Source organism: Mustela lutreola, chromosome 2 (assembly GCF_030435805.1).
Source record: "Mustela lutreola isolate mMusLut2 chromosome 2, mMusLut2.pri, whole genome shotgun sequence".
NCBI lineage: Eukaryota > Metazoa > Chordata > Mammalia > Carnivora > Mustelidae > Mustela > Mustela lutreola.
Window position 1 is genome coordinate 127,812,492 of NC_081291.1, and position 25,423 is coordinate 127,837,914.

Genomic DNA, 25,423 nt, shown 5'->3' on the forward strand with positions numbered 1-25,423 from the left:
CATTTTAGCAAATAAGCACTGCTCTGTTTCCTGTCCTTTTATGCATATAAAGCTTTGTATTATTATTGAATTATAGTGTACTCCTCCTGATGATATTTTAAATGGCAATTAAATTCAAAGAATGTAATACCAATAATGTGAATCATTCAATTAAAATAATGATTATAAGTACTTGTGGTCAAGTTTTTCACATGAGCAAGCAATAACAACTAGATGACCACTGCTGCCTTGCCAACAATCATTGTAAGAGACATCCCAAACTTACAGGTGTTCAAATGTTAAGAGCAAAAAGGTCATCTTCTAATACGTAAAATACAAGAATTATATTCTACTGCATGTACCCTCCTACCATCCTCCCCAATCTCACTCATTCCTGTTAGCTCTGTTCCTTTTTGATTCAGCAGCATAGATTTTTGTGAAGTCGGAGCACAGTATCTTCTTTTAAAAGGTTCAAATTCACTTTGGTTTTGTGATGAACATTTACATAGTTCTGAGTTTACATATGTTGGCCATTGTTTCTCTTTTTATATGCCACCTATAAGCATAAAGAAGAAGAATGAGATGTAGTGAAAGAACAGAAGGTAAAAAATTATGCTTAAAATGTAAAGATGTGGCATTCAGTAATTGAGAATTGGAGGAAACCAGAAAAGATGAAAGAATACTTAAATTTCTCAACTTAGATTGTGAAAATGCAAATAATGCTGTCTAACATTAACAGATGACAAAAGATTAATATATTAAATAACTCTTTCAATTAAAATAAGAGATCTAAGGGAAAAAGCATGACTAAAAGAAACACGGGGATGGGGCGAAAGGAAAAGAGAAAGCACAGACCAAGTGAACTGAATCCTTCTTCTTTAAGAGTGGGGAATCGACAGTTCTTTCTAGCCATTAGGGAAGGAAGGCAGAAAAAGCGATTTACTTCACATTATATAACCTCTGGAGTTTTGAAAAAAAATTTTTTTTACTTTTTAATTTCAGTGATTATATTTAAAAAAATTTTTTTACACTTCTTAAAGAATAACTGTTTTTAATGATCCTTAATTGTTTCCCTATTTATATTCCATTTTTATTTCCTTATGAATTCTGTAAACATTTGACTTGCATACCTTATTAATAAATTCAATTGCTAAAGTCCTTGAAGATCTATATCTTAGCATTAATTCCATCTGTGGTTGCTTGTTTCCCTTTTGCTTGTTATTGGTTTTATTTCAATTGTGAGTTTGTAGTTTTTGAATTTAATTTGGGGGGATTACCCTAAAGGTCTGAGTGGGGTATTTTCTGGGGCACTACTGACCTGAAACCATGTTTAGTCCCATTTAAGATCTCTTCCGATCTCCTGTCTCACAGTGAAACAGTCTTTGTCCCTATTCCCAGAAAGAAGTCAATATTTATTTTAGGGTATGATTTCCACTCTCAGATTCCAGTTTAGTTCATCCTCTGAAGTATATCCTACTGTCTGTGATCCTAGTAATTCAACTAACACATTAAACAGTGTTTAGCTTGAATTTTTGCTGTATTATAGTGGGAGCGTCCTTCATAGTATTTGATTAGCTTTACTGAAAGAGATAGAAAAATACGCAATTCTGTAATGATTTACTAGTCACTACTGTGTAACTTACCCTAAAACTGGGTGTCTTAAAACAATAAACACTTATTAGCTTGTAGTTTCTATGAGTCAAGAATCCCAGTATAGCTTTAGCTTTGTGCCTTTAGCTCCCAGTCTCTCACAAGCCTGCATCCAAGGGGTTGGCTGGAGTTTCAGTCATTTCAAGGGCTGAACTGAAGGAGGATAAGCTTCCAAACTCACTCACTCGCTGAGGTCTCCATTGGCTATTGGCCAAGATCATCAGATCCTTGCCCCATAGACTTTCCTACAATGTGACAGCTGGTTTGTTTCCTCAGAGCAAACCAGAAAAAGAGCAAGCAAGGATGAGAGGAAGCCACAATCTCTCTGTAACTTAATCTTGGAAGTGGCATACCATTACTTTGGCCATACCCCACTCATTAGAAAACCATTATTTTAGTCAACACTCAAGGATAGGGAATTACCCAAAGATTAAGAGGCAGAAATCACTGGGGGGCATTTTATAAGTTGCCTGTCACAATGACAACAATACATCATTTTCAAAAAAGTGAAGGTAGCATTTATATAAATCACTTACCACTCTTAAAGGCATATCTTTCCTTGAGTCTTTATTGCTATATTATTCAACTGAATGGCTCTCCATGAATCTCTTCCATTTTATTCTGTGTGGCTTAAAATGATCTTTCCTTCATTAGCAATAATTTCATCATGTATTTCTCCTCAAAAAAAACCTTTCTTTGGCTCTTTATTGACAGCCCCTTGGCTGTTTTCTTGATCTATCCTACTAGTCAACCTTATCTGCTGTTCTCCCTAAGAAGTGTTTTTTTCTTTGAATTGGTCTCTTCCTTGCCACTTCCCTGCCTTTACTCAGGTTATTTTGCATGTCTGCTTGGCTTTCCCTTTTTCCAGCTTCCTAACAAATATTTTCAAGACCCTTCAAGATCCAGTTTGTCCCACCTCTTCCACGTAGGCCTTCTCTGCTTCCCAGCTCATAAAATGATGTTTTACTAGCTATATCACTCATTTGACAGTTAATCACATACTATTTTGTGACAACTCTTATGTGAATATTGCTTTCAACTCCCACTGATATTTAATGTAATAGTAATATTTCTTCAGCTAGATTATTAGTACATCAAAAGCAGGAATTGATTTTCCAGAATAGTTATATCATTCAAAGTGGGCCTGGCATCCAGATGTCACTCAAAAAAAAAAAAAAAAAATCTGAAAGCACTTAGAAAACAATAAAACAAAACTTACACCTTTAAATCTACTTTTAACTTACAACCATCTGAGATCTAATTTACTGACTATACTGACTCTTTTGTGTATTCCAATACAATAAAATTTTTTATTGGATCCTCAAATGTTTAAAAAATCTGTGTCAAACCAAAATACCAATTAAAATCAATAATGCATAAAAATCAATGATAACTATGTTGCAAAATTCACATGGAATTTAAAAGAAGTTTTAGGAAAATCAAATTTAATGATCAACCTTTTTGATCTTAGTTTTCACAAGAGTGAATGTCTAATTTTCTAGGTGCAGACATTCCTAAAAATATGGGGGGAAAATCCAAGGGGTCAGTGATAAAGGACATGGAACATAAGTAGGAAAATTGCCATAGAGGGTCTTAAATAATTTAAAAAAAACTTAGAAAATGAAAATCAAAATTAATCTTGTTCCCACTCATGAAGCAAAGATAAGGTTAAAATGTGGGTGGTTAAGTTCTCATTGTTCATAGGGAGCTGGTGGTACAGCCTCACAGGGGCATGGGCAGTGGATGGGTCTACATGTTATCTTGTTGTAGGATAACCCAATGCAAAGCAATAGAAAAGAAATAATAGGTTAGCCATACTTCAACTTTAAAGATGCCTCTTGAAGAGATCCTCACACGAAGTCTAGAAACATTTCAATCTTATTTCTGTTACAAATTATGCTTGAACAAGTCACAGCAGGACACCCAGAATCTCAAGTACTTTAGGAAAACAGAAGGACAGCACAACAAGGAAAACTAAAGTTTTCTCTTTCCAAACAGAATCTAGTTTTGAAAAAAAGGAAAATTTTACTAGGTTGCAATGTGTTAAGTGAGGTGTCCAAGGGCAAAGAATGAGTCATGGCAAGGCTAAGAATAAAGCATGAGTTTTACACCCTAGAAAACTTTTATTTAAAATAAAAATTTTAAACCCATGTGTAATAGAAAAAGTGTTCTTACAAATTTTTAAGTGTTTCACTGAAAGTTCCTTTTCTCTGTCTCTCTTTTTCTCTCTTTTTAGAATTAAGGTAAGCACTTGCAAAAATGTTATGCTAATAGGATGGTATTAATCTCAGGATATAGATGCTTTAAATACAGAGAGCTGAAAGGAAAAATGAGAGTGGGGAAGGAAAATTAAGTAAAGTTAAATTTATATTTTGTGCAAAAGCTGGACTACTCTAATAAGCATTTATTTTAGAGGACATTCTCAGGCAGTGCAAAGAGCGTAAATTCTAAGATCAGAAAATCTGAATTCAAATGCCTATTCTGCCCTATAAGACCTGGGTAAGTCGTCCAATCTGTAATTTTGGTTATGATGTTGCCCAATAGAAATATTTTGTGGAAAAATCCTTTGTAAACTCTAAAACTTATATAAATATTAAGTCATATTTGGCCCCCAAGATTTTGCATTTTTTTCTTCTAATGCACCAAAGGATAGTAGCTACCTCTAGGCAAAACTAAAATAGACTAGTTAGATTTCATCCCTCCTCCACTTGCCATGGTTCACCCTCTTCATTTTCTCTCACCCATGTGTGCTGCTACTGTGGAAGGACAGATGTCCTCTCTTCTATCACTTCCTCCCTTTTCTGCACTCAGCCACGGTGAGAAAAAGGCACCCATATCTGTATGTACATGTTATAGACCCAAAAGGATGAGAGCTTTTAGAGGAAGAGTTTAGACCTCCCACTCTTCTGGTAGCAGTTTATCAGTGGACGCCAAAAGACAGCGTCTCCTTTCCAGATCCCAGCAAATTTGGTGTAGATTGTAGACCATGTAAACAGAAGCCTCATTACAGCAGAACAGGAGATTTTAGGGGAAATAAGAGTTTTTGCAACACTACCCACCTAATAAGACACCAACCACTGGCATATGCCCTACAATCTACTTTCTATTTCATTTTTCTAGTCTGCTTAAAGGTGATTTCCAAGCACATGGCCTTGTTTGTGGGCAATAATTGACCTTAATGGTGTTCAGCACTAGAACCAGTAAGGTATTTCTGAAACAAAGTTGCCCAATATGAACGGGATGCCATTTTTAAACATAGAACTCCTAGGGATGTTGAATAACAATTTGAATTAAAATATAGTTCAGCCAGATTTATATTCATAGGTTGAATGATTGCCAAGTTATATTTTCCCCTTCTTGTTCTTAGACATTCAAAAAATATGAGAAACGATTTTTTCTACAATGTGCAAAAAAATTAAGTGAAACAGTGAAAAGCAGCCCACTATAATATGAGTGACTTTGTCCTGGTGATGTTACAAGATTTAAGCAATTATAGTCTCAGTAGTATTTTTCTGATTACCATTTAAAGTACACTTATATAAGAATAATTATATATCCCAACTAAGATTTCTATACCATTCTTGTGCCAAGAAATTTAGAAGTAATATGTATAAAAATTCTAAAGGATCCAATGATTTTTCCCTGTTTGATATGCATTATCTCCAAAACCACTTGCTTCTAATATGGAATATGCATGATCTTGACAATAGTGAAACTGTTTCAGAAGTAGATTGCTATTAATATTTACTTTAATGATTGTAAAAGTATTTATTTTTTATGTGCCATATGTAACCCTATTTTTTGGTCCAACTCCATACATACTAGGAAATACTTATGCTCATAACCGAAGTTTATAAATGATAAAGGACTTTACAAATTACATATGAACAATTACAATTTCTTGGCTAGCTTTCAACAGTTATCTTGTAGCAATTTTTAAAATCCATTTCCTATTATCTGTAATACATGCTCCTTCTTTGGGAAAGTGTTACATCTACATTTTCCTCAAATATGTTTATGCATTATAAATTCCCACTGATATTATGGCAATTTTTGTTTTCAGGTAATATACATCATTTTTCTACAGACCTTTAGTATTTCAAACATGGCTTATTGTTATAATTTATAACAAATTTATTTCTAGTTTTACAAATTTCATAAGGAAGTCTTGGCAACCACCTGTCTTTGCAAACCAAAGTTCTTACATGGGCATTTCATTTGAAGATGTGAAGGTCTTCTCCATGTCTCTCAATCCTCAATCCTCAATTCTTCATTTGAAGATGTCAGGTTCCTTATCTCCATGGCCTTCAGTTCTTCCTCTCTGGGCAGGAGCTTTTTGCCATTCATCACACTGCCTGGCACACCTTAGCCTTAAATAAATTTTCCTGCCTGCTTTCTCAGCCTTTACATCAACCATTTCTGAGGTCTGAGGGAGGAAATCTCACATCAGACTGATTTCAAGTCCAGTTTATGGCTCTCACATCCACAGGGCACTCACACTTGCCTGCTAAACCTTCTGGGTTTCCCTGAGCATCCTGTCTCCTAATCTCAGATTGACAATCTCCAACATTCTCCCTCTCCTCATACCTCTGCTCCCATCTCCTGATCTGTCACTCCCAACCTAAGACCTGTCCTATTCAGAGAGAGAGAGAGTCTTGAGAGCCTCCTTGTTGCTGAGCTCTCCCCCTCCCCATGCTAGGTAGCCCCCACTGTGTCCCGGACCCCAGGTGTCTGACCTCCTCAGAGAACTTCCTAATCTGCTCAGGTCCTCCCCCAACTCTTCAATACGGCTCCTCTGTTTACTGCTTCTCTCCTGCCAGCCCTGACCCTCCCAAGCCTCACCCATGTTAAAATAAACTTCCTTGAACTTTCTTATACCAGTCACCTCATTGACTATCCTTCCACCCATTTCTCAATTCCTTGCATCTCACCCCACCCTTGAATTACTAAAACTTCCCTTTGCTAATGATCTCTTTTCATTGATCCAATAAATATGCCCTCTTTTTTTCTTTAAAGATTTTATTTATTTATTGGAGAGAAAGTGTGAGGGAGGGGCGGAGGGAGAGGGTCTGAAGCAGAGGTCACGCTGAGTGCAGAGCAGGACTCCGGGCTCCCTCCCAGGACTGCGAGATCAGGACCTCAGCGGAAAGCGGTTGCTTAACTGACTGAGCCACCCAGACGCCCTCTAATAAATGCTTCTTAATCTTACATTCCATCTTTTGGCTCCACATGACACCTTTTATTGGTTCTCATTCTCCAAAATTCTCCCTTTTTGGATCTTCCTTTTTTTTTTTTTTTTTTTTTTTAAGATTTTGTTTATTTATTTGATAGACATCACAAGTAGGCAGACAGGCATGCAGAGAGAGAGGAGGAAGCAGGCTCCCTGCAGAGCAGAGAGCTGATGTGGGGCTCGATCCCAGGACCCTGAGATCATGACCTGAGCCGAAGGCAGCGGCTTAACCCGCTGAGCCACCCAGGTGCCCCCCTTTTTGGATCTTCTATGACCCGACATTCTCCTGATTTTCCTCTCCCAAAGTTCAGTGCTCTTTCTCGGTTTCCAGTCAAGATGCTCTCTCTGCTCATCCCTTTAAGGGAGACATTGAGGCTCCACCCTAAGCCTGCTTCTCTCTCTCTCTTTTTTTAAGATTTTATTTATTTATTTGACAGACAGAGATCGTAAGTAGGCAGAGAAGCAGAAAGGGGGAGGGGGAACAGACTCCCTGCTGAGCAGAGACTGCCCCCCCCCCCCCAATGTGGGCTCCATCTGAGGATTCTCTGGAAATATCCCTGGTTTCATAAATGGCATCCCAAACTTTCCCATTTTCTTGAACCAGAAACGTATGTATGTACATATGTACAAATTAAGAGTGATACATATGAAAATTTTCTGACATCATTTCTCATTAAACACAAAATCCATACAATTCTTCTTTCTCCATATACCCTGAATCTGTTTCTCTCCATGCCCACTGCTGCTTGCCTAATTCACACCACTGTCATGCCAGGATCAATGCTGGCGGGAGGGAAGCTATAAGCAGAAGAGGGGTGTTGAAGAAGCAGGAGGGGGAGGGCCAGAGTGTGAGAGCAAGTTCTCTGAGCAAGGCCCACCCAGATATCTGGCATTGAAGAAAGAGTGGGGGTCAGCCAGGTATGCGGGGAGAGAACTCCCACAGTAAGGAGGCTCCCAAGGCTCTCCTTTTGCATAGGAAGAGAGGTCTTGTATTGAGAGTGACAGATCAGGAGATGGAGTTGGATGTATAAGAAGGGGGAGAACATTTGAAATTGTCAATCAGAGACTTGGAGAGAGGGCACCTAGGGAAACCCTCTTTAGATTTCTGTTACAGCTTCTAGCTTATCTTTCTACCTTCTTGCAAACTGTAGCCTGTAGCCAGAGGGATTATATTAAAACACATGTCTCCTTTTTAAATACTCCAAACCCTTCCCACAGTCCTTAGGAATTTCTAAGCTACTGAGCATGACATCAAGATGATCTCAGTCTGGACCCAGCTCAGCCCTGGATCTCATCTTTTGTCACTGCGAGCTCCTTCACCCACTCTCCCAGTCAAACTGAATCCCTTGAAATACCCCAAAAGTGTCATGTCCTCTTTCCTCTTGAGTCTTAGAACATGCTATACCTCTGTCTAGAGTGTGTGTGTCTACCTACTCAGCTGCCCTCTTCCTCTGTATAATCCCTCCTCCTATTCCTTCAGTCTTAGCCTGGAGATGATCACCTGCAGAAAGCCTTTCTGATGCACTTTGTGCAATAAGTTAGTAGTCCCCACAGTGATGCATCAGTAGCCTGTGTTTTAGCCCTTTATTAACACATATACTGCATCATGATCTTCCATTGACTTATTTCTTCTCCCACTAGCAATATGGCAAGGCCAGAGCAAAGGCTACATTAACAATTTTGAATGAATGAAAAATGAAGTCATCCCATAAAGTATGTGTCCTCCTTAGATGAATGCATATATCCATTTTAAAACACAGAATTGAAATATGTGAGAATCTCTCAGCATGAGAAGCAGAGCATATATGGAATCTGGATGTGGTTAAACTGTTGTACTCGGGCCGGTCAGGATCTGGGACATCTCTTACTTGCTGTCAGTAATAAGGTCTGCCAGCCAGTGGGTAGACAACAGAAATGTCAGCATTCCCAGTCCTCTACTATGTGGCTTCTGTTATCTAGTTCATAGGTTCTACCCACTAAATATCCATTAGATTAATAAAAGAGAGCAATGCAATAATCTTCTACACAAATGCATAACAGACTTTTTTTGCAAGCAGCTGAAGATTAAGAAAATACTGTGGCAGCACCGATTAAATGTGACACTTATGGGCGCCTGGGTGGCTCAGTGGGTTAAGCCGCTGCCTTCGGCTCAGGTCATGATCTCAGGGTCCTGGGATCGAGTCCCGCATCGGGCTCTCTGCTCAGCGGAGAGCCTGCTTCTCTCTCTCTCTCTGCCTGCCTCTCTATCTACTTGTGATTTCTCTCTGTCAAATAAATAAATAAAATCTTAAAAAAAAAATAAAAAAAAATGTGACACTTATTTAACTCTTGCTAAAACTTATAAATTCTTTTATGATGAATTTTCTTCCTTTATTTTCATATGCAAACTACAAAGTTATTCAATTCCTGAGCCAAAGGTAACGTTAGTATTTTCTGCTTTAAGTAAAAATCTAATAGCATTTCTTTCATCTTTCTCTTCTCGTGGTAACTGATCTTTCCAACCACACCTGCATGTAGAGTTCTTAGGTCTATTCAGGGATTAGCCTGGTGACTTCTTATGTCAGTACTAAAATGTCACACAGTTTTTTTCTGTTTTTTTTTTTTTGGTTTTTTTTAATCATAGAAGTGGTATTACAACCTGGGCAAAAAAAGAAAAAGCAACACCTCCTCACTCCTCCACCCCCACCATGCTCATATGCACCAAATGACTACCCACCTCTGTCTTTACAAACTAATGCTCTGTTTTTTGCTAAAATGCCCTACTTGTCCAGCCCAACCTGTTGAGACAGAATATGTTCCTATCTGCTATTATGTAGAGTTGCCAGACAACATCCAACATCCAAAGACAACAAATCCAACAGAACAGGTTAAATTTGAATTTCAGATAAATAATTACTAATTTTAGTATATGTCCCCTGCAATATTTGTAATATACAGGTACCAAAAACTCTCCATTGATTATCTGAAATTCAAATGTAACTGAGCATTCTCTTATTTTATTTGCTGAATCTAGCAATCTTAGTTGTGGAGGGCTGTCATCAGAAAGAGGCCATCTCAAAAACCACCTTCTATTTCCTCACCAGCTACATCCCATCAGCCCCCAACCCCATTTTATCCTTCTACCCCAAAAGTCCCACCATGAAAGTTACCAACTCAGATATGCAGCAGGAAAGGACTTAGTGATCTAGAGCCAAGTCCAAGTTCAGCCTCCTCACTCTCCATTGAGTAAACAGAGGCTCGGAGTTCAATGGCTTGAACAAGGACACAAAGTAATGGAATAGCAAAGCTGCAAGGAGTTCTGGTTTTATTGTTATTGCTGTTGTTGCTATTAGCTAAAAGCCTTGCAATTTAAAGGTCTTAGACAATTTTTGTTTGTTTTTAAAGAGGCATCTTCAGGATATTACTAACAAAATACAGCATGGTTGGATGGGAGATGTTTATTGATCCTCTTCAGAAAGTCTAAAGCTCATATAAATATCCATTTAATTGAAATGCACGCAATATAATGCTAAGCAAACCAATGGGTAAATCGGGAATAAGGATATGGGTATGGAGGTGCAGAGATATATAAAAGACAGTTAACAGGTAGAGTTGTCTACCAGTCCATGGAAGCAGAAGTCCTTGGACACCCTGATGGTTTCTCCTCAGGACTGTACAGGACCCTTTATATCCCAGTGATGGGCTATGTGTGGTACAGCTCATACTTATCAGTATGAAGGCACAGTGGAAAACAATCAACATAAAATGATACATGTACATGTGAACACATTGAATTTACTTATGTGCCAAGACAACTGCCTTTGTTGGCTCCAAGCCTGGGTCTACTCTTCCCATGAACCCTCACTCTATACCCCCACAGACAAAATGTCCTCTGTATGATATCTTTTATATTTTCCTAAGGTGCAATATGATTTTAATATTATAAAATCTCAGGCATATGATTCTCAGGATCACACTCCCTTCCCCCAGGTTCCTGAAGGATGCAGTCATCAAAAGATATCAATGGAAATAACATGCTGAGCAGAGAAAGGTTTCCTCATACATAAAACTCAGAACCTGTCTGCTGTCTGTCCGGCAAGTGAGCTAAAAATAGGCAGCTTTCCTTAAGAAGAAAGAAGGAATTTAGCAAGCAGCCATATGCTTCTGAACAAGAAGGAATAACGGGTTCACATTGTGCTAGTGGCTGGAGTGATGTAGACAGAGGCATAATTAGAGGGATCAAATGACAATGATGACCATGCAAAAAACCCGGCTTGGGACTAACCAGCCAATTAAAAAAAAAAAAAGTCTTGTCTTTTAGTAAGTGTAATTCATAAAAATTAACGAAGAAAGAAATGGATCATGGGCAAAAAGCCTAGAGACATCTAGGACTGAAATTCAGAAGGTGTCTGTAAAGTCAAACAGACACAGTGTGCTGGAGCCAACGCTTACTGGCTTTGGGAGGAGATTATACACCTCTCTTCTCAAAGACATGTGCAGTGATCTCATGGGAGTAACTTAAAAGGGGCCATGGTAGGAATATTTATACATGGAAATTGACACTCTATTGATAAATGTTTGTGTGGTAAGTGTTTGTGTATTTCTCAAGAGCCAGTATATAGGCACAGCACTGCCCACTACCTAAAACCCAGCAGAGGAAACATGATAAGGGCAGTATACGGCCAATAGGCCTGGGATGCCTTCCAAGAAGATGGCCTGGGGCCAGAGGATGGATTCACTGGGGCAGGGGTGGCAGAACCAGAAGTAGAATTGGAAAGAAGAGTCTGGCATAATTTCCCCAGACCCAGCTCTATCTATCCAAATCAAATTTGGAGTAGAATCTAAGACGTTTATTTCAAATTAGGTTGAGGAAGGGAAAAGAGCGTGTGAACTTTCAGTAATATGTAGAAACCAATGCTCTGTTAACGGGAACATTTTTATTTTTATTTTGTTTTCTTCCTGAATTCTTTTTTGAAAAATTCAAATCCTGTGTTTGCTGTTCTAAGGACTGTTGTTTCTAAACTTCAGCTCTGATAGTCCCAAATGTAGTAACTGCAGCTGGGGCAGAGAGCAGGAGAGAGATGCCAAAACAGACAAGAAGGATATAAAGTTAAACTTTGCCCATTTCCAAACAGAAATTAATAGCTATATGACCAAGAACAGCTATACCTGGAATTTGCAAAACTACCTCCAGAGGCTCCCACACACTGGTGAAGGCCCCAGATGTAATAATGAGGCTTCAGCCTGCATCCTCAGGAGTAGCCCTGAATTTGCTCAACAATATCAAATCTTCTCACTAATTTGCTTTTCCTGTAACTTCAAGACAAGGACAAATCTTAAACAATCTGTGTATGCAAGGGAAAACAGATAATTGCTTTTGCACTTTAGCAGGAGGTAATTGCTAAGCCTAGTCCAAAGAACAGGAAACACAGTTCTTGTATTTTCTGTATCAAATTTTTTGCCAATCATAATAAGGAATTTTAAACATAAGTCTGATTATGAAATTACCCTGTATGTGCAAAAGACAGGATCAATCTCTTGGCTTTGATAAGAAGTTATTATATTTACTATTACAAATATAATAGATATTTTACAAAGGATATATAAAAGAATGACTAGGGATAACATTATGGAGTTTCCTCAAAAAGTTATCAGAAATAAATACACAACATCTACTCATGAAAAAAACCCTCAACAAAGTAGGGATAGGAACATGACATAATAAAGGCCATATATGAAAAACCCATATATGTATCATCCACAGTGGGGGAAAAACTGAAAGCTTTTCCTGCAGGCTCAGGAACTAGACAGGGAATGTCTATTCTCACCACTCTTATTCAACATAGTACTAGAAGTCCAAGCCACAGTACTCAGACAACAACAAAAAAAATAAAAGGCACTCAGATTGGCAAGAAAGAAGTAAAATGTTCGTTTTTGGCAGATGACATGATGCATATATAAAAAACCTGAAAAACTCCACCAAAAATCTGCTAGAACTGATAAATGAATTTGGTAAAGTCACAGAACATAAAATCAACATACAGAAATCTGTTTATTTCTATAAACCAATAATGAAGTAGAAGAAAGAGAAATTAAGGAATCAATTACACTTATAATTGTATTAAAAACAATAAGATAACTAAGAATAAACCTAAGAGGTGACACTATAAAACACTGATGAGAGAAACTGAAGATGACACAGAGAAAAGGAAAGACATTCCATGCTGATGGATTGGAAGAACAAATATCGTTAAAATGTCTATACTACCCAAAGCAACCTACACATTTAATGCAATCCCTATTAAAATACCAACAGTACTCTTCACAGAATTAGAACAATCCTAAGATGTGTATGAAACCATAGAAGATCTCAAATAGCCAAAGCAACGTTGAAAAAGAAAATGAAAGGTAGAGGCATCACAATTCTGGACTTCAACTTATATTACAAAGCTTTAGTAATCAAAACAGTATGGTACTGGCACAAAAATAGAAATATAGATCAGTAGAACAGAATAGAAAACCCAGAAATGAACCTACAACTATATGGTCAATTAATGTTTATCAAAGTGAGAAAAAATACCCAATGGGAAAAAAGACTGTATCTTTAACAAATGGTGCTGGAAAAACTAGACAGTAACATGCAAAAGAATGAAACTGGACCACTCTCTTATATCATGTACAAAAACAAGTTCAAAATGGATTAAAGACCTAAATGTGAGACCAGAAACCATTAAAATCCTAGAAGACAACAGAGGCAGTAACTTCTTTGACATTAACCATAGAACCTTGTTCCTAGATATATCTTCCGAGGCAAGGGAAACAAAAGCAAAAATGAACTATTGGGAAAACTTTCAAACTAAAAAGCTTCTGCACAAGGGCGCCTGGGTGGCTCAGTTGGTTGAGCATCTGCCTTCGGCTCGGGTCATGATCCCCTGGGTCCTAGGATCAAGCCCCACATCAAGCTCCCGGCTCAGCAGGAAGCCTGCTTCTCTCTCCCTCTGCCTCTCCTCCTGCTTGTGCTTTCTCTCTCTCTGTCAAATAAATAAATAAAATCTTAAAGAAAAAAAAAAAAAAAGCTTCTGCACAGTGAAGGAAACAATCAACAAAACTAAAAGACAATCTATGGAATGGGAGAAGAAATATCTGATAAAAGGTTAGTATCCAAAATAAATAAAGAACTTCTAAAACTCAACACCCCCCAAATTAATAATCTAATTTAATAATGAGCAGAATATATGAACAGACATTTCTCCAAAGAAGACAAAGTTAAAAATAGAACTACCCTAAGATCCAGCAATTACACTACTAGACATTTACCCAAAGAATACAAAAACACTAATTCAAAGGAATACATGTGCCCCGATATTTACAGAAGCCTTATCTGCAATAGCCCAATTATGGAAACAGCTCAAATGTCCATCTACTGATGAATGGATAAAGAAGTGGTATAGATATATACATGTATACATATATACTATATGTGTGTGTATATATATATACACATGTGTATATGTGTGTGTATATATATTCATGTATATACATGTATTCATATATACTATATATGTGTGTGTGTTTATATATATACATGTATATATACATATATATACACATGCATACATACATGGTAATATTAACCATAAAAGAATAAAATCTTGCCATTGGCAACAACATGGGTGGAGCTAGAGAGTATTACGCAAAGTGAAGTCAGTCAAGGACAAATACCACATGTGTGGAATTTAAGGAAAAAACCCAAATAAGCAAAGGGGAAAAAAAGAGAGAGAGAGAGAGAGGAAAGCCAAGAAACAGGCTCTTAATTGTAGAGAATAAATTTATGATTATCAGAAGGGAGGTGGGGGGGAGAATACGTGATGGAGATTAAGGAGGGCACTTGCGATGAGCGCTGAGTGAAATATGAAAGTGTTGAATCACTGTATTGTACACCCGAGACTAATACTACACTGAATGTTAACTAATTAGAATTTAATAAAAACTTGAAAAAAAGAGAAAGAAATGTATGGTATAGTTTTGTGTGTGTGTTTTCTACTTTGATAAAAAAAGACTTAATTGGGGCACCTGGGTGGCTCAGTGGGTTAAAGCCTCTGCTTTCGGCTCAGGTCCCGATCCCAGGGTTCTGGGATAGAGCCCCACATCGGGCTCTCTGCTCAGCAGGGAGCCTGCTTCCCTTCCTCTCTCCCTACCAGCCTCTTTGCCTACCTGTGATCTCTGTCAAATAAATTAAAAAAAAAAAAAAGACTTTATTTATTTAGTTGGGAGAGAGAGAGAGAGGAGAGAGTACAGGAGCACGGGGAGGGGCAGAGGGAAAAACAGACTCCTCGCTGAGCAGGGAGCCTGATTCAGGACTCAATCCAGGACCCTGGGATCATGACCTGAGCTGAAGATAGATGTTTAACCAACTGAGCCACCCAGACACCCCTGAAAGTCTTTTTTGATATTTCTTTTTAAAAATATGTACTTAAATCATATAGACACAGACACACATATACACACACACACACACACACACACACACACATATATATACGTATAGGTATGTATATACATATATGCATAGAGTTTTAGAGGAGAAAAAATAGTAATCAATTCAAAACTTACATGCTACAAATTCAAAGCCTAAATGGAAGAGCTTAAGTCCCATCTTTTCGTTCTGAACCCAGTATTCTTTCCAGGACCATGATACACTTCTCCACTTCTCCTGAAAACAAAATAACCTAATACTTATTGACTGAGTTTATGAAATATTAAAGTATGTGATATAGTTAACAATTCAGGTGGAGTGAGGGAAAAGCAGGTTAACTAAAAACAAAATACTAAAATGTCTAGATTATCCTGACACCTACCTTCAGCAACTCAAGAAAGCCTCAAGCACTAGTTTCAGTTAGGGCAATCTTTAAACACTAGTAATCATTCCTCCTAACTTCATGCTGAGTGACTGAACAAGTAACCTCAATTGGTGACTGCAAGACAAGATGGTCTCTAAATTGCCTTCTGCTATAAAACGCTCATCGCTAACTGCATGGTTTCTTTCTTATCCATAGGAGTACTCTCCTATTCACTGGCTCACCAGGTAACTGGTGTTAGAGAATCTGTATTGCATTTGCCCAGTATTTGTAAAAAAAAGTCCTACTTTCTTTTGGCACATAAGAGGTCTTAATACACACCACCAGAAAGTGTTTTAACAATATTTCTACAGGGACAGCATTGCTTTAAATTTTTGTCCTTAATATTATTTGATGTTTTCTGGAACAATGACCGTTGGTGCATCAAATTTTTTGTTTTCAATTGTTTTGATAACCAAAAGCAATGTTCTGGAAGAGGTTTCTAATCCAATATCACTTCCTCTATTTTTGGGTTACACTGACCTGTGCTTGAAAATCACTTGTGATTATAAAAGTTAAATAAATATTGAGAAGCTGCTGCCTAGGTTTATGCAGGTGTGGCACTGAACAATCCCAGAGGATGTTGTCCATACCATTCATAATGGATGTGGATGATGCCCTCTCTAGAGTTGTGCCATACACAACTTGCATGGCCATGCATTGTGGCCTCATCTCTTTGGGGGCTCATTTTCCTATAATCATTTAAAGAATATGAGTCAATCTCATGTGCTTTGCATTCTTCAGAAATTACTTACTCATTTGTCTGGTTTTGCAAACTTTTTCCAAATCTGAAATTCATAGACTCCATACCTAACAAAATCTGAACTGTTTGATCTGTAATGATGGAGGGAAGACTTTAAATTCAAGATTATTTTTATTTTTTTAGTTCAAGATTATTAAAAGTAGAGATCTAAATGGGAAGATACAGGTTCAAATCCCCATTCAGCAATCTGCACAAGCCATTTATGGAACAAGTAATTTTCCTCAGCTGTATATGAGGACAGAAGAACCTAACTTACCTCACTGCAGTAACTAAGTAATCGAAGCCAGCCAATACTATCCTGCCATCTATGGGGGTGGGGGAGGGAATTCAACAGATATTTAAAAACCCTAAAGGAATTCCTATGATGGCATTGAGATTTAGCCCAATTACTGACTTAAGTACCACGATTCATTGGTGTTAACCTAAGGGACTCAAGCAGAGCAGCTGCCTACTCATGGAGAAACCAAATCAAAACTTGGAAAGACTGGGGGAAAAAAATGTATAAACAAATCATAATTAGAGAAGTATAAATTAATAGTAGACATGTATAATCAACTTCACTGATAATCAAGGAAGTGCAAATATAAACATCAATGGGAAAATATATCTCACTTACCAAATTAAGAAAGATGAAAAAAATTGATGTTGGGGAAGTCAAAACGATACACCATCACACAGCATTAGCAGGTTATAAACTAGCTTCATTCTTTAGTAAATCAACATGACAGCAGGACACTGGACCATTACAAAGTTTATGCTCTTTGACTTAGAAATTCCACTTATAAGAATAATTCTAGGGGCGCCTGGGTGGCTCAGTGGGTTAAGCCGCTGCCTTCGGCTCAGGTCATGATCTCAGGGTCCTGGGATCGAGTCCCGCATCGGGCTCTCTGCTCAGCAGGAAGCCTGCTTCCCCCTCTCTCTCTCTCTGCCTGTCTCTCTGCCTACTTGTGATCTCTCTCTGTCAAATAAATAAATAAAATCTTTAAAAAAAAAAAAAGAATAATTCTAAAGAAATAACCCCGAAATATACATCTAAAGATGTGCACAAACATACGTACTTGCTTGGGAAAAACTGGCAAAAACCAAAACACAAAACAAAACCCACCTATACCTCTAAAAAAATAAAATTATGGTATACCCATTCAGTAGAATATGCAGAAACTAAATAACTTTTTAGCAGAATGCTAAATGGCATGGAAAATGAATACTATTTAGTGGTAGGTAAGGAAGACAGAGTAGACTTCGATTTAAATCATCATATTGTAAAAGATAGCTTGTAAAAGATAGCTATAGTCAATGTCAGTATAGAGCAGTTAAAACCTTGATTGGACTATTTTTATAAAGCAAAGAGGCAAAACTAAACCACTGTGCACGGTTGTTCTCCTTAATATATATAAACAGGGTTTTGAAATCCTACATACGTATATTTTAGAGTAAACATACTGTCCTTTAAAAAAGATGTACAAAACTTTATAAAGTTTATGTATATCATCTCTGCGTGTTTACGTGTTAGAGGCCGAGAAGCACCACGATCTATTTCATTTTTATCTATTCGTAGTAAAAAGACCACAAAAATACACAATAAATGTTCTTAGTGTTTCTCTTTAGTATACAGGTAGTTTGTGCTTTATGTACATATTTTTCGATTTTCCAAATTATACTTAAGTATCATATTACTTTTAGAATCCAAAAACAGAAGTACAAAGTGTGTGTTTCTTTTTTTTTTTTTTCCCCAAAATTAAAATAAAAAAAGTCGTGTCCACTGCAGAGAAGTCAATCAGAAGCCTGCGGCTGCCACAGATGGTGGGTGGGGCCGCGAGCGGAGGAACAAGGCGGAGTCGCGTGGCATGTGACGTTTCAAACCCGCGCGCCTCCGCGAGCGCACAGACCCGCGGCGCCTCAGATTGGGACGTTTGAACCCGGGCTTGCGCAGATGAAGCAGCGGGCTGAGCCAGGACGGCGTAGGTAGGAGGAGGTTCACATGGGCTCAATTCCAAGTTTTTATCTTTCGTGCCTGGGTGGGACCGAAAGGGCTGCTCCTCCGGGGAAAGTTCTAGTAAGTTGGGGAGAACCAGAATTCCTTTTATTCCTTCCCACCTGAGGAACAAGGAAGTTGCTTATAGGTAACCCTGATAAGTAGCCTAGAAAAATCACTTTTTGCGGGCGGTTAGAAGGTAGAGAATTCCAATGTGGTTCGCTAGCCTAGGGAGAAAGAGAAGGCTAAGATCCTAATTGGTTAAAAAGTAACAGATTTTGTGTTGTTTTGTTTTACCCTAATTTGTATTCCTCAGTGAAGTGTATAATTTGAGGATATCTACCTCTAGTCAAGTGAAAGACGGTGACTATTTCAGAGTCCCAAGTTTTTAAAAAAAATCATTTGTGGAACGAGCTGTTGTTTCCTGGACCCATGATACTGCTCTAGACTGAAGATAATGAGTGCTACTGAGTAGGATACAGAGACAATCTGAGCTCTCTTTCTCGAAGACACAAGACTACTGTCTTCAATTCATGTGTTCTATCATGCCTGGCATAAAATACGGTGTTTGATGTATGAGTGAGTGAATCTGTGAATGAATGTCTTTCACAAGCAGCCTACCATCATGCGAAGGTTGTTGGCATGAGCAATGAAAAATAGTCGTCAACCTTGTTTAAAATTTCACATTCCTCCTCTATAAAATATTTATAGGCTATCATTGAAGGGTCTCCATTTTTGAAACACCAGCTAAGTGTTTACCATTTTCAGTAAGCCACTAGTTTGAAATAAATGCATGAAAATTTATCTGTATCGATAAATTTGTTTAACCCCTTATGATTAAACTTAACGTGCTAATTATGTTATTTTGCACACCAAAAGGCTTTGGATCTTTCACAATTCACCCTGGATGCCATTCAGGTGCTCTCTTAAATATTATTGTAGGCTGTCGGACTGTTTTCCTCCAAATGGAAAAATTAATTTGATTGGGACCCAATAATAATATTTTACAGGATTATATTTTTGTTTTTGTTTTTTTCATGTGTGGCAGGAGCTTAAATAGTTTTATAAAGTGAAAAGTAAATAAAGGGAGAAGAGAGAAAGAGTGTACTAGAAGGGAGAGACGGGTCAGAATCCTTCAAACTGCCTAACTCTATACACAGTCTGTAGTTTTCTTGATTGTCTTGATTTGAATAAGGAATGGAATATTACTCTGATATGGAGAAGGGGATACAACGGAAGGCAAGATTGTATTGTGTGGTGTTTCACAGAGGTTTAAATAATTTTAAAACCTCTTTTTCAAGTGCTTGGAACCAACCTAAGTTGGTGAGTTGTCATGGTGTGCAACACAAGTACATAATCAAGATAGAACTGAGATTTTTTTGTTGTTGTTCTTAAACTGGACTTTTAAGTAACTGTTCAACCCTGCTCAATCTATTACTCATCAGTGTTATTATAACCAAATGGCTAAAACTTCCAATCTGGTCATTTTCAAAGATACTTCCAAAGAGAAATCATTTTAAAAGCCATTCAGGAAAAAGACCTTTTTTTTTTTTTTTGCCACTGTTCAGAATGGAAAGTAACTGCTTGTAACAGAAACTGCCCTAAATTCACAAAGTTCTTCATCTTCGGAGCAGTGAAATCAGTACATCGGATATTAATTATGACTTAAAAGAAAACAATGAATGAACATGAATCCTAATCATGAGATAGAGAACCTTAAACTGATCTCAGTCATAAACCCACAGTTTATTCCTTACTGCAGGAGAGTATTTTCAAATTAAGACACTGACTAAAACCACATCTCTCTACCAAAACCACATTCTCTCTAGAATTTGACTGCAATTTGTCTTTTCTTTTTCCTTTTATATGACACATCAGTTGAAAATAGATAAATAGGTGCCCAATAAAGATAGGCTATGGTAACTAAAGCCATACAAACCGAATGCTCAAGGATTTTTAAATCCTTTTATATCAGGGAGCCCAGAATATTGTCTCTTACCTAGTGTAAAATATATTGAGTCATCTTTCTGGAAAGTACCATTCAAGTTATAACATTTTGCACCCATGAAGAGCCTTGTTGAATGTTTTTTCATGGATATTAATACAATACTACAGCAGTCTAGCTTAAAGATCACTAAGGAATGACTATGACTTATCACCACTCTGGCTAAATTAAAAAAAAAAAAAACATGATAAAGCAGCATGTACCATGTGTCCAGTAGGATGTTTTCCTAATTGTCTAATTTTTTTAAATTGCTGAGCAATAACAGCAATAATAATAATGACAATAGCAATATTATAATACTTAACATTTACTGAACACCTACTATTATCAGGAAGCCTTCTTTTATTACTCTTCTCAACAACCACATGAGGCAGATATTATCATTAACATCATTTTGTAAATGAGTAAACTGAGGATCCAATGACCATTATTATTATGAACATCATTCTAAATTATGTGATGGGAGAAACTGTTGTAAAATAGCATGATAGCAAGACAAAAATAAGCATGATAGCAAAGATTCAACTTTATCTCTATATTTTAGAAGTCTTGGGGGTACACTTATTTACATACCATATAATATGTTATACAACTAGTATGAAATATTCGGGATTCATGTATTTGAATCATTAATATTTCACAAATTTCAGGCAACTCTGAAAGGTAATTGAGCTGATTCGACACATGTCAAATGTGTATTAGACCTGTGTATTAGAACATGTCCCTTTAACCTTGATGAATAAAAGTTGAAGTCACATTGCAATCTAGAATTGAATTGCATGTCAAGTAATAAATGATTTCAGTAGAATAGTTTTAAGTAAATAGTTTTAAGCAGATTGTTTAAAATGTTTCAGAAAGACTAGTATAATCACTGAGTAGAAATAAAAATCACTAATACATATCAGAGCTCTTGATTTCCGTTTCTTTGCACAGGTGAATTAGTTGATCTGACTATTAAGTAAGTAAGAGTTATTAAATCTTAATAAATAAAATATTGATCATTAAATAATAAATCTTACTGAAAAATATCACTTATTTAAGTAAAATAAGCTTTATTTATTTAAGATTTATTTAAATAAGTTGTACATGTACCTCTCAAGAGTAAGCATTAATATATGCAACCAAAATTTAGAAAGTAAGATTAAATTTCCTTCAGCAGAGAAAGGGAATTGTATATAATTCCATTCAAGCTGGTGTTTTTTAAGTGTTTGAAAATACAGACTTGAAAATGTTGGTCTTGCTTTACTTTAGGCACCTTTAGTTGTTACTCATTAGGATGATAGCTCCACATGTTAGTTTAAAAGTTACTGGCACTCAACCTGGGCCTGTATTTCTCCGCTAGAATAATTTTCTTTATGAAATTCCACATTGTGGGTGTTCATCTGATTTCACATGCATGAATGCTTCAGTGCTCTCCCACTAGTTATCACTTAAATTCCTATTAGCCAGTATAACTCATGCAGAAGAATTCAATGCTGTCTTTAAAGATCATCCAAGTTATAGCTTGGGAAGACATTGTATTGTCACCCCCCTCCTTTCCCAAAAAAGCGTGCATTTAACTTGTTAGAAATCCGCTCAATTTTGTTAATGCGAAAGTGTTAGGAATAAGCCTGTGACATGATACCACTTCACATCCCTGCTGAGCAGACATTTGGAAACCTTAAAAACAAAACAAAACAAAACAAAAACAAAAATGGGGGGTTGGGGATTGCAATAGACCACGGTCTCCACAATCAACTCTCAGTATATATTCCCAGGCTGAACATACCTAGTTTCTACTTTAGGAAGATGTGTGTGTGTGCACGTGTGTGTGTTGCAAGTCCATGGAATCCTACTCGGAGAAGGAAGAGAATAGAGGAAGAACACATTGAATACATGTAATCTTCTTAAGTGCTAGAGGCAAGACATTCTCAAAAGTTCAGATCTCAGTTAATGTCCCCATCTTTTATATTCACTTGTGTAGTTAACAGTAGAGGGAACATCATGTTAAACATGAGGGTCATTACCAGCCTAAGGGACAAAATTTGAGATACATTTAAAATGACACACTTTATGAATTTATACATTTCACCCTATGAACAGAATCCCTTCAGATGTTGCCCATACATTCACTGACAAATTCCATAAATGTACAGATAATCTGCAGTTAATAGAAGGCTTTTCTTCTTGCCTTTGCAGTTTCCATTTTCCCCCTTTTCCTTGCAGAGATTCTATCTTCCATGGGTCTTCGTGTGACTGTATTGTTACAGAATTTGTTCAGTACTACCCATACTAAACTGGTCATCTGGCTTTAGTCTTATCTTCCAATGGCAGGTGGCTACCTCTGTTTTCTACTTATCTTTCCATCTCCCCAATTTCCAATATTTTTCTTGTTCTTTCAGATCTTTCTTATCTACAATTTGCTCTCAAGAATAATGGGATGGAATTGGGGGTGAGGGTGGAGGGAGAGAACTGTAGTTTGAGAAACGCTCCAGTCCTCATTATTGACACATCCTTCTTCCGACCTTTTCCTTAGGATTGAGTGTTAACTGAAATAAGGTTGGTCCTGAGGTCGTTGATCTGGTCATCAGATCCTCATAGTTACCAATTAATATAGCAAACTGTTGTAGGGAGATTAGGTCATGAGTGAGCAAGCACAGAGAGGGGTTTTCTTTTTTCTTTAACCATAACTATTTAAAAAGTTATAATAATGATAACAAAAAATTGTTCCATGTCCAATGCAGTTTATTTAGGCTCTTTAGGGGCTTCAGAAACACATAATCTCTTCCACTTAACCCACCACACACACAATCTAATAATTTTCAGTCCACTTGTGTGAACTGCATTTCATTTGTTTTGTGTGGCTGTGCATTTTGCAGAAAAACACCTTGTATCAAAATCTTCCTCTGCATTACCACTCTAATACACAGAAAATGCAGAGATCACAGGTGGGATAGTAGAGAACATGTGTTTAGGAAAGTCTTGCTTTAGGAAAACACAGTTTTTAATATTTGAAATTTCAAGCTGTCCTGGCTTGCCATTTTCTTAATGTAAACGTTTTATCGATGTATAAGATGTATTGAATAAACTACACAGGGGTACCTGGGTGGTTCAGTCATTAAGCGACTGCTTTCAGCTCAGGTCATGATCCCAAGGTTCTGGTATCAAGTCCTGCATCGAGCTCCCTGCTTGGGCTGGAAGTCTGCTTCTCCCTTTCCCATTCTCTCTGCTTGTGTTCCCTCTCTTGCTGTCTCTCTCTCTGCCAATTAAATAAATAAATAAAATCTTCAAAAATAAATAAACTACACAAATTATAAATATATGGCTCAAAATAGATAGATGGATAGAGATAGATGAATAGACAGATGATAGGTAGATAAAAAATGGTGATATCAGTAATCCCAGGACCTCCCTCCTGGTCCATTTCAGTTACTACCGACCCTCTCAAGTGTGACCGCTATTGGGACTAATAACACCACAAATTAGTTTTGCCATTTGACCCTTTAAAAAATAAATTATACAGTGTATATTCTTTTGTATCGCTCAACATTTTACTTGTGAGATTCTTTCATGTGGTAGCTTGTAGTTATACTCCATTTATTCCACTGCCATATAATATTTTTTCATTGTATAAATATACCACCATTTATGTATCTTTTCTACTGTTGATTGGGAATATTTTTAATGTTTTATTTTTATGGATAGTGCTACTGAGAACATTCTTGTCCATGTGTATTTTTCAGCATCAGTATGCATTTCTGCTGGGCTTATAGGAGGAAAAAAGATTACCCAGATATAGAGTATAGGAGGAAGGGGGTGCTGCCAGTTTTCCAAAGTGGTTGTACAAATTTGAATTCATATAAGTCATCTGTAATAGTTCCAGTTACATAATGTACTTTCCAACACTTGGTATTGTCATTCTTTTTTATTTTAGTCATTCTGGTGGATTTGTGGTTGCATCTGACCTGGGATTTCAGTTTGCATTTCCTTGATGACTAATGAAGTTGGCAACTTTTTAATAAGTTTATTGACCATTTGGAAATCCTCTTTTATGACACGTGTACACATTTGCTAAAAATTTGGGTCCATTTCTCTACTAGATTGTCTGCATTTTTCATATTGATTTATAGAAGTCCTTCATATATAGAAGTCCTTCTGGATACGAATCCATGTCAAATATATGTATTATAAATATTTTCTTTTATTCCATGAACTGCCTTTTTTCATTTTCTTCATGATGGATTTTGATGAACAGGTGTTACTACCTATAAAATACTCCAGTTTGTTACTTTTTGTGTCCTGCCTAAGACATTTTTGCTTACCCAAAAGTCATGAAAATATTTTGTTTTTTTTCTAAGAACTTGATTTTTTTTTTTTTACATTTAGTTTTTCAATATATTTGGGATTGATTTTTGTGTATTACATAAGATGGGAGTCAAATTTATTTTTTCCACTTGACTTAGCCAAGTACCATTGATTAAAAAGACCATAATTCCCCTCATTTCATTATAGGGTCGCTTTTTTCATAAATTACCTGCTCATTTATGTGTGAGTCTATTTCTGAGCTTTTTATTCTGTTCAAGTGGTCTAATTGTTTATCCTTGCATCAAAACCATAATGCTTTAATTACTATAGCTTTATAATAATTCTCAATAATTTTAAATAATGTTTAAGTTCTCCATCCTTGTTGTTCAAGTTTATCTCGGCTATTCTTGGCCCTTTTTATTTCCATATAAAATGAGAAGTTTGCTGTGGCTTGACTTATGATTAAGTTATGTTCAATTTTGGTTAAGATTTCAGGTACATTTGGAAAAGAATGCACATTCTGATATTCTTTGATGCAGGAGGATTCTACATATATCAATTAGGCCCAGTTCATTACTTGTGTTACCCAGAACTTCTATGTCCTAAGAGGGTTTTTTTTTTTTTTTCTTCTTTCTTTTCTTTCATTTTTTTAGGAGGGGTG

The 25,423-nt window shown here is 36.8% G+C and overlaps 1 protein-coding gene across 3 annotated transcripts in view; it reads left to right on the forward strand.

The window, feature by feature from the left end:
- The first annotated feature begins 18,378 nt into the window (after nt 1–18,378).
- The window catches only part of SPATA16 (spermatogenesis associated 16), a 259,451-nt gene continuing 252,406 nt past the window's right edge, over nt 18,379–25,423 (forward strand). For 2 of the 3 annotated variants that reach the window (XM_059163453.1, XM_059163451.1), the window contains exon 1: nt 18,379–18,463. The gene's annotated coding sequence lies outside the window, so the exon portion shown is untranslated. The other variant, XM_059163452.1, reaches the window with a different exon arrangement.